Source organism: Phacochoerus africanus, chromosome 12, assembly GCF_016906955.1.
Source record: "Phacochoerus africanus isolate WHEZ1 chromosome 12, ROS_Pafr_v1, whole genome shotgun sequence".
Classification (NCBI taxonomy): Eukaryota; Metazoa; Chordata; class Mammalia; order Artiodactyla; family Suidae; genus Phacochoerus; species Phacochoerus africanus.
The window spans coordinates 12,692,585-12,708,871 of NC_062555.1; the positions used below are offsets into that span (position 1 = coordinate 12,692,585).

Genomic DNA, 16,287 nt, shown 5'->3' on the forward strand with positions numbered 1-16,287 from the left:
GAAAAAACTCAAAATGTTGGCTTCTCTTGGCCAGCAGTCAGCTTTCTGCTAATTCTCAGTCATAAATAAGTTGCATTGACAAAGACATTAAAGATGGAAACAATAAAAATAGACAGGAAGGGCAGAGAAAAAGATGGGCATGATATTCCGTCTCGGTTTGCAAAAACAGGTATTAAAATACCAACGATACAAAAATAGACTTGAACAATTATTTTCTTTCCAGGGAGGGGGAAACCGCTCCCAGACTTCATCAGATGAGTGTCTTCAACGTTTCATTGATTAGTTGATAAGTTTGCCGGTGAATGATTGGTCGATTAGTCAGAGGGGGTTGAATTAGTTACCGGGGCTGTGTCGCCCATGAATAAAATGCAGGAGTGTCCTCTCCGCCCCCCCCCCAGTGACAGATGATATCTGTTTTCTCCTGTGAGTTTGAATTTAAGAGCCACTGAAGCTCAGCCACAGTATATTCTGGCTCAAATGAGCTGAAAATTGCATTCAATTTGAATTTCAAAAATGGAGGAGAAGAAGGGGGAAAAAAAAAGAAAGAAAGAAAGAAAGAAGCCCTCAGCACCTATCAAGCCTGCTCACTTTTCAGCTACTTCCTGCTGCTCAGCTGCATCCCGCCAGGCTGGGGAACTGAGACCAGGAGGTACCATAGAGAGGAAAGAGCATCGCTGCATTCCTGCCCAGTCTGAGTTTAAAAATAAACTTAATAGTCAGGATCAAAGCAAACCTCACTTGTACACACATGCATAATGCAGAATGCAACCCACTGAAGAAATAGATTTATCTTTCCCCAACTCAAATTGACCTGTTTTTTGTTTGTTTGTTTGTTTGTTTGTTTTCTTTCCTTAAATACTTTGGAGGTGAGAAAGGTGAAGGTTTTTTTCCCTGGGAAACTCTAGAAAAGCAAATTCTTCTCTAAATTAAAATTAATTCCTCTTCAGCTCATTTAAGACCCTCATTCCTTGTCGCCTGCTTTTTTTTCCCTTCTCCCACCTCCCATTACAGGGCAGGTGCATTCTTGAAAAGTTGAGTGAGTGGACAATTGATTTTTTCAAATCAAATCATATTTTAAATGCTCTAAGAGAGTTAGTTATTTAAAGGAATCTTGTGATAAATTATTTCATAAAGCCACGCTATTTTTAGAGTGCAAATGCTTGCCCCTTTCTGCAAAGGCACAGGAAGTATGACATGGAAGTGGTTTCCCATTTTCTTAAAGCAGGGCCCACCTGCAGTTTTGAGCAGCACAGACTGAAGTATCACCAATAATTAAAACTAAGCTGATGTTATTATACAAGACAGCAGATGACATCCCAGAATCATGGAACTGAATGATCTGGGGCCGGAACTCCACTTCCTGATGGTTGGAGCTGAAGGAGCAGAGAGAAAAGCAAACTCACTTCAATCGACTCCTTCGCCCACCCTGAAATTATTCTCAGCTTGCAAAGAAAGCAGCCTGAGTGCCATGCAAAAGATAATTCACCTCCTCAGTGCCATTTTCCACATCGAAGCAGGAACCTGCTGAGTGCTGCTCACAAAACGTAGGATGGAGAAGCCCCATGCCAGGGAGAAAGCACGATTTCCTACTCCCCTGCACTGCCCCAGGCCTCAGGCACTGGGGGTAACAGGTACCTGATGACTCAACGATCCTGCCTTGGAAGGGCTAGCTGTGGAGGGCAGGGGTTTGCCACTTTTCCTGAGTTGTGAACCCGTTTGAGAGTCTGATGGAAGCACAGACCCTCTCCAGTTGAAGGACCCCTCCATATAATGATTTTCATATCACAGTCATATCCATGGGGTTCATGGACTCAAGGGGATGGGGGGGACCCGGGTTTAGAAGACCAGTTCGATAACTGATGGTAGCTAGAGACGTAAGTATTACATGGTCTTCCTTCAAAAACAGAGTGAAGGAGACTTAACTTCTAGGTCTATTGGGGAAGAACTAGGCATCCAACTGGTAACTGACTGTGTGCCAAGAACTTTTAGTAAGATCACAGAAGGTGAACTTAAGAAGAGAAGGCTTCCTATTTCAAGTATAGGACGAGAAACAACAACAACATTTTACTTCTCGTGCATCGCCAAAAGACCAAATTTGAGAAATAGTCTGGTCCTGACACCCATGCCTTAACGGTCAATGTAGGGAATCAACAGATATAAGAGCAAAACCTTTCCAAAGGAACCACGTGACCATTGCAACAAGCACTCCATAAAGTCCCATGTGTCAGAATATCCCACAGAATAAAACGCTTTAAAATCTTGAAAAATGAGGTTTCTGCACTTTAAAAGACAGAACGAGGGAAACACAGAGCCTCTCGCGTGCTAATGAGATCCTTGCCAGGACCTTGGGGACAGTCAAAGATGTCAGGGGGTCACTTAACCCTTTAGCCTGTACCACGTGGCATTTTGTTCTGTTGGCTTTAACCCAACATCAGCATCTCCTAATCTTGTAGGGAATGGCTTACCTTTCAAACTGCAACAATGTTAGCGTAGGATTTTTTCCTTACATCTTCATAATGTAATATTGTTTCATTGATGAACCAGTAAATTGTCAGCTCTATTCATTTATGTGACGTGAGCAAGGATCCAACCCAAAAAAGAAAAAAAAAAGTGAGGTCAATTTCCTTGGCTGCTGCATTTTAAAAAAAATCTCCCAGGCAAGAGAGCTAAGCACACGTCAACAGCTACGACTTAGTGCACACTGCCTTCTCTAAGTGTTTGATTTTCCTATATATATATACTCAGAACTATCTTACCACACACACTAAGGGACAGTTCTCATTTCTTCAAGTTTTCTTCCTTCTCAGCGTTATCATATTTATTTGTCTTCCGCCCCTCTCTTATTTACAGCGAAAGCTCCGGTTAAGGTTTCAAAGCATTTTCCATTTTAACATCCATTTATAAACTTTCAGAAAAAGAAAAAAAATTCTACAGAGACCAAGGGACTTTCGACTAATTTTGCGTTGATCTTAAAATATATGAATTTCTTCAAATAGGAGGGTTTGTTTCTTATTTCTCTGATCCTCAAAAAAAAAAAAAGATAAAAAGGAAGCAGGTAGAGAAGTAAAAGTTGCAGGATTCAAAAAACTCAAAGCTTTGGTTTTAAATAAGCCCATAGTGGGTTTTCACTAAATAGGTTATTTTTTTTTTTCAAAATGCTGTTTATCAGAGGCAACTATTAGATGGAACCTCAAGAAAAGGCCAATATTTTAGTAAGCCTGACCTCGTAGAATGGCGAGTCCATATGATTTGAATTAATACCTCTCCCACCTTTACCCCTGGATAAAAGAAAACTGCTCGGAGTAACACAGTAAGCCAGAGGAGCCCAGAGTACCACAGTAACAGTGCAGGACTTGCAGCTCAGGGAAAGAAGAAGGGGGAAGAAACTAAGGCTGTGGCCCATGGACAACTGAGAAGCCCCTAACTTCTTGTTTGGTGCACACTCTCATGCCGCTTGTTCAGCAAACGATGGGGGGACTCGTGAATCCAATGGCACCAGGCCATCTTCCATCACACCCCTTGAGGCATGAACGTGGGGACTACAGACTTCGGGGAGGGACCACTTCCAGGAGATGCCCGTACTGTGATTAGAAGATTCTCAAAGGGGCTGAACATCGAATTCATTGAAGGCACCTTTCAAGCCCACAGTTTTTTTTTTTTTTTTTTTCCCTTTTCTTTAAAGAATGAAGTTAAAAGTAAAATGCTTGACAATGACTCGGGATTGAGGTTTCAATTCCAACTTGGCCTTAATACCCCAAGACGACAAAAAGCAATTGGAATCAAACTTTGATCATTTGTTTTACTGCTGAAGAGAGCCCTATTTGAGCACTAGAAAACAAAGGGATTGTTTTAAGAGACATTCTCGCAGAGAGGGAGCGCTGCAGGCCAACGAAGCCCAGAGACCAAGGAGGCTCCCAGGGTAGCTTAGACCTTGGCGGGGTCTAGCATCCAGGAAGGAAGATGCTAACGGAGAAAGACAAAGATCACAGGATATTACTTCTATGTGGAATCTAAACAAATGACACGAGGGAACTTATTTGCAAAAGAGAAATAGACTCACAGACATAGAAAACAAACTGACATTCACCAATGGGTAAGGGGGGGTCAGGGAGGTATAACGTAGGAATCTGGGATTAATATATACGCACACTATATATAAAATAGATAAACACCAAGGACCTACTGTCGAGCCCAGGGAACGTTGCTCAGTATCCTACGATAACCCGTAATGGCAAAGAATCTGAATATATCGATACATACATACGGGTAACTGAACCACCTTGCTGTACACTTGAAACTAACACAACATTGTCAATTCACTGTACTTCAATAAAAGAAGAGCCCCCCCCAAACAACAACAACAAAACAAAAAGGAAGACGCTCTGCAAACAAAAATCAGTGGGCGTATTCAGTAAACTCATGAGTGAGAAAGAAGTCAGGATGACACGAATGTGAGACTCCGGCTCTGTTTATTTTTTTCTAGGACTGTGAACACAGGCCTGTTACAAAGCTGTAGTTTGTGTAAGTATAAAGAAGCATTAGGAGCAAACCGACCCAAGCGACACTACAGGGTAACACACCTGAGGGGAACTCATTTAGGCTGTTACTTATTTATTTATTTATTTAATTTTAAGGAACGCTGAGGACTCCAGAAGTACCAAAGAAGGCTTTGAAGGAACAAAAACACTTTGGGTGCTGATTTCATGAGTTCCCGTCCATAGAATGACGCCAAGGATCACCGCCGACATGGCTGTGATTTCAAGGTAACATTTAAAACCCATGACGCGGCGTCCTCGCTGGGGCACCAGGGGATCAGCAGCGTCTCTGGAGCACGGGGACGCAGGTTTGATCCCTGGCCCAGCACAGTGTGTTAAGGACTGGTGTTGTCACAACTGCGACTCGGATGTGATCCCTGGCCCCTGGCCCAGGAACGCCATACATCTTGGGGTGGCAATCAACGACCATAACAACAAACAAACAGCAGATCTAGACAGACAGACAGACAGACAGATAAATCGAAATAAGACTTGTCAAAGCCCATCTCTGAAACCAATGAAAATCCACACCAACGCTGACATGGTGGTAGGAGTTTTGGCAACAGGCTTCCCTTTGGATCCCACGTATAGTGCTTCTCCCTGAGCCAAGGCATTCAACTCAGGATCCTCTGACAGCGCCCCCCACACAGGCAGAGGGAGCCCAGGTCAGGGGGTGGTGGGTTCTGCCCTCAGAGTCTTGAGAGGAAGAATTCCTCGCCGAGCCACTGTCAAGTCCCTCTCAGTCATGGACAAGACCTTCGGGAGCTCTTGCAAGGAGCAAAAGGATGGTGGCCTGGTGCTTCTGTAATTCCTTACAGAAGAATTTGGGGTCTCCTGAGCCCAAAGGTACATGAGCTAGCTGTCGCATGGGCGACTGGGAGGAGGGGAGGGGCGAAGCAGGAATTAGAACCTGCCTCTTTGGCTGCTCTTCCTCCATCCCATTGTCCACATATTTTGGCCACATGCGTCTCCTGCTGCATCTCCTGCTCTGTCCCGTGAAGGAACGGGGAGTAAGGGAAGACGACTGGGCACCGGCATTGCTTCCTATTACCCCAGGGGTGCTCTTGCTACGAAATTCAATACATCTATCCCCAGACTGACTTTGTTTTAAACAAGGACAACCAACTCAGGTGGAAGATGTCTTATTCAATATTGCAGACAATTTACTACAGAATAGAAAACAAGGCTGCTGTAGACCCTCAGAAGTTGAGGGACAGTATGATTGAGAAGATCTTTGTGGGTAATCTGGAAACTAATCACAGCGTAACTCACTTTCTTTCTTTCTTTTTGTCTTTTTTTTTTGGGGGGGGGCCCACATCCACAGCATATGGAAGGTCCCAGGCTAGGGGTCCCATAGGAGCTGGAGCCACAGCCATGTGGGATCCGAGCCGAGTCTGCGACCTACACCACAGCTCATGGCAACACCAGATCCTTAATCTACTGGGCAAGGCCAGGGATCAAACCTGCATCTTCACGGATGTTAGTCAGATTCATTTCCACTGAGCCATGATGGGAACGCATCATTTTTTTTTTTTTCTTGTCTGCAAGTAGTCTGAATGACAACCAGTTTTAAAATGTACCCTGGGACACAACTGTTTGTAAATTAGGAATTACCTCTACCCAATTCATTTTTGTGATCAGACATATGAACGGACAGAAAATTAATTAATACCAGGATTAAAAACTACCAGATACATTAGCATATATTTTGCATTGTACCACTGCAGTAAGCATCTTTCATGCAGGTTCATATGTGAATGGCTCACAGAGTGGGGCCGGGGGAGGAAGCATCTAGAGGTTTTTCCCTATCCCAGAGTATTTCCAAAGCAAATCTAGAGAGTCAAAACACCAGTGTCGGAGTTCCCTTCACGGCTCAGCAGTTAACAAACCCGACTAGGATCCTCATGAGGACACTAGTTCGATCCCTGGTCTCACTCAGCAGGTTAAGGATCCAGTGTTGCCATGAGCTGTGGTGCAGGCTGGCAGCTACAGCTCGGATTCGACCCCTCGCTGGGAACTTCTATATGCCGAGGGTTTGGCCCTAAAAAAAAAAAAAAAAAAAAAAAAGACCAGTGTGCTTTCACTCACAAAGTCACTGGCCCCAAGGCAAGAGGACACGTACCATCCTCGTCCAGCAGCAGCTTCTGGGTTGGGGCAGTCACCTCCTTAGAAGATGGGGAAATCATCCCTCTACCTTAGATCTGCTCTTCAGGTCCCAAGTGATACTAAGAGTAGATATTCCAAGAAAAAGAGAAGTTTCTGTAGCACATAATGCACATGAATCAGCATAGCAGCGCTACAGGGGAACCCAACTCTTAACAACATGGAGCAAGTTCCTACTGTGGCTCAGTGGTTACCAGCCCAACCAGTATCCATGAGGACGTGGGTTTGATCCCTGGCCTCACTCAGTGGATTAAGGACTCAGCATTGCCATGAGCTGCGGTGTAGGTCACAGACTTGGCTCAGATTCCCTGGTGCTGTGGCTGTGGCACAGGCCGGCCGCTATGGCTCCAATTCGACTCCTGGCCTGGAAACCTCCATATGCGGCAAGTGTGGCTTTAAAAAACAAAACCCAAAACCAACCAACCAAACAAAACATGGACATACTTGGGGAAAAGCACATTTTGAATTCCAACACCTTAGGAGTACATCTTACTAGGAGCAGTTACCTATAACTGCTTACACACAGATACAAGCCTCTGCATCATCTATTGTCAAAACGTAAATGGATGGCAGAAGGTTTTCAGAAGAGGAAACAAACATAGTTCCTCTGATCGTTCCATTTATAACTCCAGCACACAGTTAGATTGGAGGAGATGAACAGAAGCAATTCCTCAGCTTTCTTGATTCCCAGCCATGTGTTGTTGCAGAGGTTCTAAGTAAGTTTGATTATTTGAAGATTTTTTTTCCCAAGATTTCAATAAAGCCAATCAGAAAAGACGATCCTGGACAGGCATGGCTTAGACAAAGGAGCTACTGGTTACTGGGAAAATCTGGGGCCATGACGGCTTTCAGCACCCCCATCTTCCCCCAAGTTGCTGTAGTAAAAGAGAAGCAGGAAACAATATGCTCAACCTGATATTTTAAAATGACCCATGAAAGGAAGAATAGGTCTGAGACGAATAGAGTTTTCAGAATGGATAATAATTCATCAATGTAGATACAGCTTTTTCAGTCATGGATATAACGTAAGGCTTTCCCCCAGTTAAAATGAACTCCAACACAGAATCCCAGATTTAGATTTCCTGACAGTTGTCACTCTATAGTTAGCCTTCCCAAGTTCAATACTATTGGCTACCTTCTGATGCGGTTTCTAAAAGGGAGAGCTTTTCTGTAACAAGGGCAGGATATTTTAAAAATAACTGGCCAAGATCCTTCATTCCAGCACATTTCCCATCATTTCTCTTCTACTTTAACCCTGGATACCTGGAAAGTCAGAAGGCGAAAGGAACCAGGGTTAGCAGCAGAAGAGAAGAAATGTGCCAGTCTAAGAGGAAAGAAAAATAATGCAAGGAAAGAGGGAGTCTAACTGTGAAGGAGCAGGTGGTCCATTCACTCAAACTTGAACCGTCAACACGCTCAAATTCGAGGCAAGGGCAACCTCCCCGTGGTTTAGCAGCCCTCCCTGGAGGATGCAAGAAAGCCATCGCTGGCAGACACCGTGGAGATGGTCCCCACCAAAGCTCTCCTTTCACCCGTGAGGACACTGAGGCCTTGGGAAAGGAAAGGACTGACGGGAAAGTCGGGACAGGAAGCCAGGTCACTGTGGACCAAGCTTTGGCTCCACCAACCACAGCTGCCGAAAGCAATACAGGCTTTTTTGAGTCCTAGAAAATCGCTAAGGACTCCAGTAATGAGGTGAGATGGAGACGCTCTTATCGCTCTGGGGGGAAACACAGACCCACTCCCCGTACTCGAACCCACAGGAAGAGCTGGAATCGGGCGAGGACACGGCTGGCCCGGCTTCCGGGGTAAGCGGACCCTTGGAGAAACACACCCTGAATTGAGATGCACAAGCTCCAAGCCCCGTTTCGGACATTCCCAGCAAACTGTCTCTGGCAGTGATCATGACGTAACACTTCTGATGATTAATTAAGAACCCTTCATTACATCAGCCCCCTTACAAATGAACAACTCCCCCCGTCCTTAATACGACAGCATGATATAAAATAAACAAGACCAAGTGGTAGGGAAAACCTAAACCCAAATGATAGCATTATTTTCTACGGGTCAAGACAGAGGATAGATAACAAGCAAAGGGGGACGGAAAAGATGAGTGGGGCGGGCTGAGGAGGGAAACGGGGGGGGGGGGGGGGCGGAGGGGGGGAGAAGGGGCATTTGCTCAATCAGGACCTATTTTCAGAATTTCCTTCAAGCTGGTTTGGACTGAGAGCCATCAATTATTTAAAAGATGTAACATGATGCTTCCTTTGTTGAGGCAAATCTGCAAGCAGACCCTGAGAGAAAATAAAAAATGAATTAGGCACAATGTATGAGTCTGCTGGAAGAAAAAAAAGATTTAGCTATGGGAACTGAGTCTTTTTAGAAATAGTTCAATTTTGTCTACTAAAATCCGCAAACCCTTCTTCCCCGTCTCCTTACCTATTTATTATTTTCTCCCGTACATCACACAAAAAGGGGAATGAATCATTTCCTAAACTTCTCCTTTCTTTTCAGATTCAGCTTGATGTATGGTCTTCATTTAAATTACAAATACACTAATCTGAAACACTGTTTACCAAGTAGCATTTTAAATGAAAGATACAAGAAATTGCATCACTCACATCTTTAAAAAAATGACTTTAGACGCCGGACCTCATAAAAAACAGCCGACAGTGTTCTCTGCCTTGGCTGCTATATTTCAGTCCAGCTAATGAAATTCAATTAGTGAGCTTTGTACTTAGAACATTATGATTCCGAGGGCTGGTCTGATCAAAACTGGTGCGCCAAGCCCTAGTTCTCTTTTTTTGGCAGACTGCAGTGAAGAAAAAATTCAGGAGAGTAGATTGGCGTGGGGAAAGTTAGTTTCAGAGGCGCTCACGTCTCACCATCATTAAAGAATACTGGGAGGAGGAAAGCTGCTCCTAGAATGTCTCATTATTTACTAAGTGAGTGGATTAACTTTCTGAGAAACTGCAATACCAAAGCCTGTCATTACCAGTTTGAGTACTTTCCAAAAACAGCGAGTGACCTAAAATAAACCAGTAACGGACGAGAACCAATAAATCACATAATGAATTCATTTTTAGGTTTGGATCTGCTGGAGCTTGTGTTCCCCACGAAAAGCATGGAGACTGGACCCCTAACGATGTCTTTTTGTAAGTCTTTCCAACAAAACAAGCAATGAGCATCACATAGGGACTCCTGTGCCTTTCCAGTATATTCAAACCACACCATCAGCTCAAGAGGTGCTGTATCTTTAACATTTGGAACACTTTAACACTTGAAAACAAGACACACACACAGCAAAAACCACTGGCCAGAAGTCTGGTACCTTACATCTCTCGATCCTCCATCTGGACTAACAGACTCAGATTCGAGGGCACCACACCTGCCTGGATCAAGCCACATGGCAAGATGGAACCAAACTGACCCTCCATGGCCTGATTCTTTGAACAGCAAGAGTAGACAAGCAAGAGTGGAAATTTCAGGATATATAGCCATTGGTCTATCAGTAATAGTCAGAATTAATCAATCAATTGAGATCTGAGCATCCATTTGTCAGAGTTATTTTCTTAAAACACAAACCAGCTCATACCAGTTCTTTGCTTCTCTCACTGGGAATGATACCACCATCCAACTCCTTTTATAGACAAAACCCAAAAAATCATCCTTGGCATCTCTTTTCCATCATCACCACTATCCATTCCATGTCCTCTTTTTGGAAAACAATTACGGGAACAGTCATATGAAATTCCAGAAGTGGCATCTGACTTCTTGGTATGCTCCTGGGGAAAGTTGTTCTAGAAGCTTTCAATTTTACCTGAGAGTGACCCAGGATTGAATACAGATGGTCAGCCTAGACTCTGTGCCCTGGGTGCTGGTTTTCTCTGATGCAGAGGTGGTACACCTCCCCTCGTTCTTGATAGGGATATATCACAATGTCACACTGATGATTTGTAGATGATAAATTCCTTCTGAAGTGAACCTTTCCTTGTGTCAAATACAAAAGGGAAAATGCACACTCACGTCCTTCCCACAAATGGGCTGCCTCGGATGGGTTTTCTCAGAATTCATTAGTAAAATGCACTGTTAGAATGGCTTGCTCCAGCTCACTAGAGGCGATTTCTTCTCAAGTCCACATTGAGTGATTTCACGTCAGTAGCCTGAAATCAGCCACAGTGAGAGTATTTACACCAGAGACATCGGCAAATGTTCCAAATCAGGTGCTTTGTAATTTATTATTGCTATTGCTTTTTAGGGCCACCCCTGTGGCATATGGAAGTTCCCAGGCTAGGGGTTGAATCCGAACTGCAGCCGTCAGCCACAGCCACAGCCACAACAACGCAGCATCCAAGCTGCATCTGCAACCTACCATAGCTGATGGTAATGCCAGATCCATAACCCAATGAGCAGGGCCAGGGATCAAACCTGCATCCTCATAAACACTAGTTGGGTTGGTAACCCACTGACCCATACTGGGAACTCCCCAGGTGTGTGTGTGTGTGTGTTTTTTAATATAATTATTTTGTTTTTCATTATATAGCTGGTTTACAGAGTTCTGTCAATTTTCTACCGTACAGCAAGGTGACCCAGTCACACATACATGTACACATTCTTTTTTCTCCCACGATCATGCTCCATCATAAGTGACTAGACATAGTTCGCAGTGCTACACAGCACGATCTCATTGTTAATCCATTCCAAAGGCAATACTCTGCATCTATTAACCTGTTGTTGTTTTTTTCTAACACCTCCCTTCCACAGAGAGACAGTTCGCCAGCACATCATCGAACAAGGCTTATTTATTTTCTTCTTTGCAAGCAAAAGATACTAGAGAGGGTCTTGCATCAACACCTATCTTTTCCTTCTCTTCCCTCTTCCAGGGGAAGGTAGCCAGCAGTTCATCAAACTCACCTCCTCTTGTTCCTGGGTATGCAGCTAGATCATACCACATTCTCCAGCTGCCCTTGACCATAGGTGTGGTCATGGGATTGAGTTTTCCTCCATGGAAAGAGACTGGAAGTAAGAGAAGCCTCTCCATACATGGCCCGTAAAGCCCTCCCACATACAGATTTCCCTTTCTGGGGGCTTCTGTAGGTGCTATAGTCAACTCTGTATGTCAGATATCAAAGTCAGAGAGCAACAGGATAGAGGGAACTCAACCTTCCAATCACCACTGGAGAGAGAACCCCCTCCCCCCCACTGGGGAGATCCACTGTGAACTTCAACGTGAGAGAGCAATTAACTTTGATTGGGTTTGAATCATTTAATATTTGAAGGTTTATATGATTCACCAGGCACCATGGCTGAAACTTAACACTCTTTCATCTCTCCTTTCAACAAAGGTCTTTCTTCTCCATCCCCCCCCCCAAAGTGAGAAATCTAGGGCTGAGGATCAGTCAAGATGGAGAAGACAGAAACAGGAGCCCTAATATAATATTGACTTATCACTTAGAGTTTTTATTTCGCTTAAGAGTTTTGGGAGAAAAATACACATCACATGAGATTACTAATATGTAGAATCTAATGAAAAATGATACAAAAGACCTTTTTCATAAAACAGGAAGAGACTCAAAGAGTACAAGATCAAATATAGGGTTACCAGAAGGGAAACATGAAGGGGAGGAATAAATTGGGAGGCTAGGACTGACATAACACACTACTACATATGGAATGGATGAAGGACTGGAGCCACCTGTACAGCACAGGGACACCTCCTCAAGCCTCTGTAGTAACCTATATGGGAAAAGAACCTGAAAAGGAATGGATATGGGCATATGCATAACTGATTCACCTTGCAGTACACCTGAAACTAACACAACACTGTAAGTCAACTATATTCCAATAACATTTACAAGGAAAAAGGAAAAAATCGAAAATAAAAAAAGAGAGTTTGGGGTTCTCCGTGTCGTTCAACAGCCATCAGCTAGAAACCTGTGTTATGTCCACGTGCTTGTGGTGTCATGTGCAGCTTATTCTTTTTCCCTTTAGTGATGTCACTTAAATGACAGGTTCCCGTTTAGAATCATTTCCACGTTAGAAATATCTGAAGAACTCCATCCATGTGCCCTACGCTTTGTCGAGGAAATTAACTCTAAAGACAGTATCGATATTCTACAATTAAAATGAGAGCTCTTAACATATTTAATTTCCCCCGACCTGACTTTCTTCACTCATTATGAACAAAAAAGTATGAATTCATTATTTGCACATAGCCCAGAGTGCTTAATATATTCTGGAAGGAACTGAGACACCCCCTTGCGTGCATACGCACACACATACACTCAAGCATGCGTGTTTCTGTCTCTATCAAGGGCAAAAATCATAATTAAGGTAAAGCTAAGGAATAATTCTAAGTTGTTAAGCATGTAGAATCAGTATAGCGGAACTCTAAATGTATTTTTAGTCCATGCATTTGTACCCTAAGGGTTTCTCTTTCTGTAACACTCATGATGAGGAAAGCAAAGGAGGGAAGGAGAGGAAAAAGTAGGAAAACAACAAAAAAAAAAATGTTTTCATCTCCCCATATTATTTACTATATAGAGCATCACAGGTTTCCTTCCCTATATTCTCATATAAGGAGCCTATCTGGGGGTGTTTGGAATTCTTGTGTTTTAAAAAGTTTAACAATCAGAGCGCCAAAGCTTAATCACTTGTATGTGTTACAAGACCATATGGTTCAAGTGGGTGTTTGTTTATAAGCTCTTTGTATAAGGTTTTTAGCTGCTTTTTAGACCAAAGCCGGATATTTCAACCCACGAAAGAGGTGATGAGGAATTAACAACGAGGAATCAGTGGACGTCACAGAGCCCCGGGCTGTTAGGCTTCATTCCACCACTGACCTGTGCACTCTTACAAGGATATGGTTAGGGTCTAAGACACCATCGCATGTGCTTCCCAGGCTCTGTGTTCTTTAGGGAAACTCGACAGACTTGGGGTGGGGGGAGGGGAGGGCAGGGAGAAAGCACTGCTGGAGGCTGGCCATGAACCAGCCAGGAAAGAACAGAGTCCCCTGCCTGCCCAGTGTCTTCAACGATCCCGAAGGTGAGAATTTAGGATGTTTCTTATTTCTGCTGGCTTCTGGGATGGAGGTCTTGGACCAGCCACGTCCTCCTTCTGTGCCTTCCTTCCTGATGTGGATGTGAGGACAGAAGGAAAACTTCCAGGGGGGCCTCCTCCTTCTCTGTTTGCTGGGCATGAACCACATGGTGGCTTCCCGCCAACACGCAAATGTCACCGGTTTATTTACCCTGAAACAAGTCAAATCATGGTCACGCTTCCTTAAGAGAGAAGGAGAAGCTTCATCAAGGCACCGACGTTAATGGCCTTGAAAAAAATGAGCACATATTTCCTGTTGTCTGGATGAGAAAAATCCTCTTCTTCTAGCTGTTGACTCTGGGACTTAACCTTCTTTCAATGGGAAGAAGGTGATCAAAGCTTGCCTATCTTCACTCTTAATAAGATTAATCATGTGCCACGTAGTCTGCACACCTATTATCAACATCCTGCATCGGCGGGCCATCCTTTATGGGTTACCCAGCTCGTAACCTCCTTGACCTTATCTAGTCAGTTCCAAGAAAGAAGATATTTGAGGTGAAATGGGCAAGAGAAGTACAAGACTGGTTTAGCATTTCCGTGAACCTGTTTCTACCACATAGTCTGCAACGAACTAGCAAGAAATGACAGACTAACGAAAATGGATTTTATCATTATCATCCCATGCATTTGATTCCTCTCTTTTATTAGTCTGGGGAGAAAAAAAAACCAAAACTTTTCCATAACTTCTTCGGCTTATTGCCTCAAAATGCAGTATCATGTGACTGTGTCTTTAGGATAAGGAATGAGTGCCACTGATCATTTATTCTCCAAAGGGCCACACACAGCTTTTGGCACATAGCTGGGCTCCATAAAAGGATGTTAAATGAATGAAGGAATAAATTACTGGCTCTGACTATTCTCTTCCAATCCTAATGACTCAAAGCCTCATTTAATATATGTCATTACCCCCTCCCTTTTTTCAGCCGCAACCACAGCATATGGAAGTTCTCGGGCCAGGCATCGACGTCAAGCCTCAGGTGCTACCTACGTCACAGCTGAGGCAACGCCAGCTCCTTCATCCACTGCGTTACCGTGGGGACTTCTCATTAGTCTTTACGAAGTAAAAAACACCTTGATAAACTAGCACACTCATGATTTAGGTGACCATTTTGCCTCCTAAAAACAACTTTTAAGAAAGAGTGTTTTCACTTGTGTACAGTCTTTAATAAAGGAGAGTGCCTATAGTCAAATTCAAACCGACTTGAAATACTGTCCTGATTTTTAACAAAAGAAATCAAGCTTAACACATGTATTTTCTAGGGCAACTGGGACCCACCATATGGTGGTGGGACCACCATATATAGTTGCTATGGAGACAATGTTTATGTCCCCCTGAAACTTACATTTTGAATCCTAGTGTCCAATGCGATGGTGTGTGTCCTTTGGGCGGTGATTAGATTATGAGAATGATGGACACCCCCCCCCCCATGATGGGACTGGTGTCCTTAGAAGAGAGGCCTGAGAGCTCCCTTGCTTCTTCCTCCATGGGTGGTTACAGCAAAAAGACAAAGCAAAAAGACAAAGCAAAAAGACATCAAATCTTCTGGAGTCACAATCTTGCAATTTTGGACTCCCCAGCCTCCCAAAACTGTGAGAAATAAATACCTGCTATTGATAAGCCACCCAGTTTATGCTTTTTTTTTATGATAGCAGCCCAAAGACAGCAGTCGACCTCCCATAAACCATACAAATGTTCTCTTAGGTCAGTCTCCCAAGTCAATAGAAATTAGAACAAAAATAAACATGTGGAACCTAATCAAACTTACGAGCTTTTGCACAGCAATGGAAACCATAAAAAGAATGAAAAGACAACCTATGGAATGGGAGAAACTGGTTGCAAATGACGCCGCCGACAAGGGCTTCATCTCTAAAATATACAAACAACTCAATCCAAAAATGGGAAAAGACCTAAGTAGACTTTTCTCCGAAGAAGACGTATAGACAGCCAGTAGGCACATGAAAAAATGCTCAAAATTATTGAGATTATAATCTCAACTAATTATTAGAGAAATTCAAATCACCTGACTGGTACCACCTCACACCAGTCAGAATTGCTGTCATCAATAATCTACAAATAACAAATGCTGGAGAGGGTGTGGAAAAAAGGGAACCTTCCTACACTGTTAGTGGGAATGTAAACTGAGACAACCACTATGGAGAATAGTATGGAAGTTCCTCAGAAAACTGAATATAGAACTACCATATGATGCAGCAGTCCTACTCCTGGGCATATATCCAGACAAAACTATAATTCAAAAAGACATCTGCACCTGTATGTTTATAGCGGCACTATTCACAACAGCCAAGACATGGAAACAATCTAAATGTCCATCGACAGATGAATGAATGAAGAAGATATGGTAGAGATACACAATGGAATACTACTTAGCCATAAAAAAGAACGAAATAATGCCATTTTCATCAACATGGATGCAACCAGAGATTATTATACCAAGTGAAGTCAGACAGAGAAAGACAAATACCATATGAT

At 43.3% G+C, this 16,287-nt stretch overlaps 1 protein-coding gene across 2 annotated transcripts in view; it reads right to left on the reverse strand.

Annotated features, from left to right (window-relative positions):
• Positions 1–16,287, reverse strand: part of ESRRG (estrogen related receptor gamma) — a 657,829-nt gene that overhangs the window by 449,187 nt on the left and 192,355 nt on the right. Inside the window, exon 2 of one of the 2 annotated variants that reach the window (XM_047754867.1) lies at positions 2,466–2,557. The exons of the other annotated variant lie outside the window; for it this stretch is intronic. The gene's annotated coding sequence lies outside the window, so the exon portion shown is untranslated. The remainder of the gene's footprint in view (positions 1–2,465; positions 2,558–16,287) is intronic. 2 annotated transcript variants of the gene reach the window in all.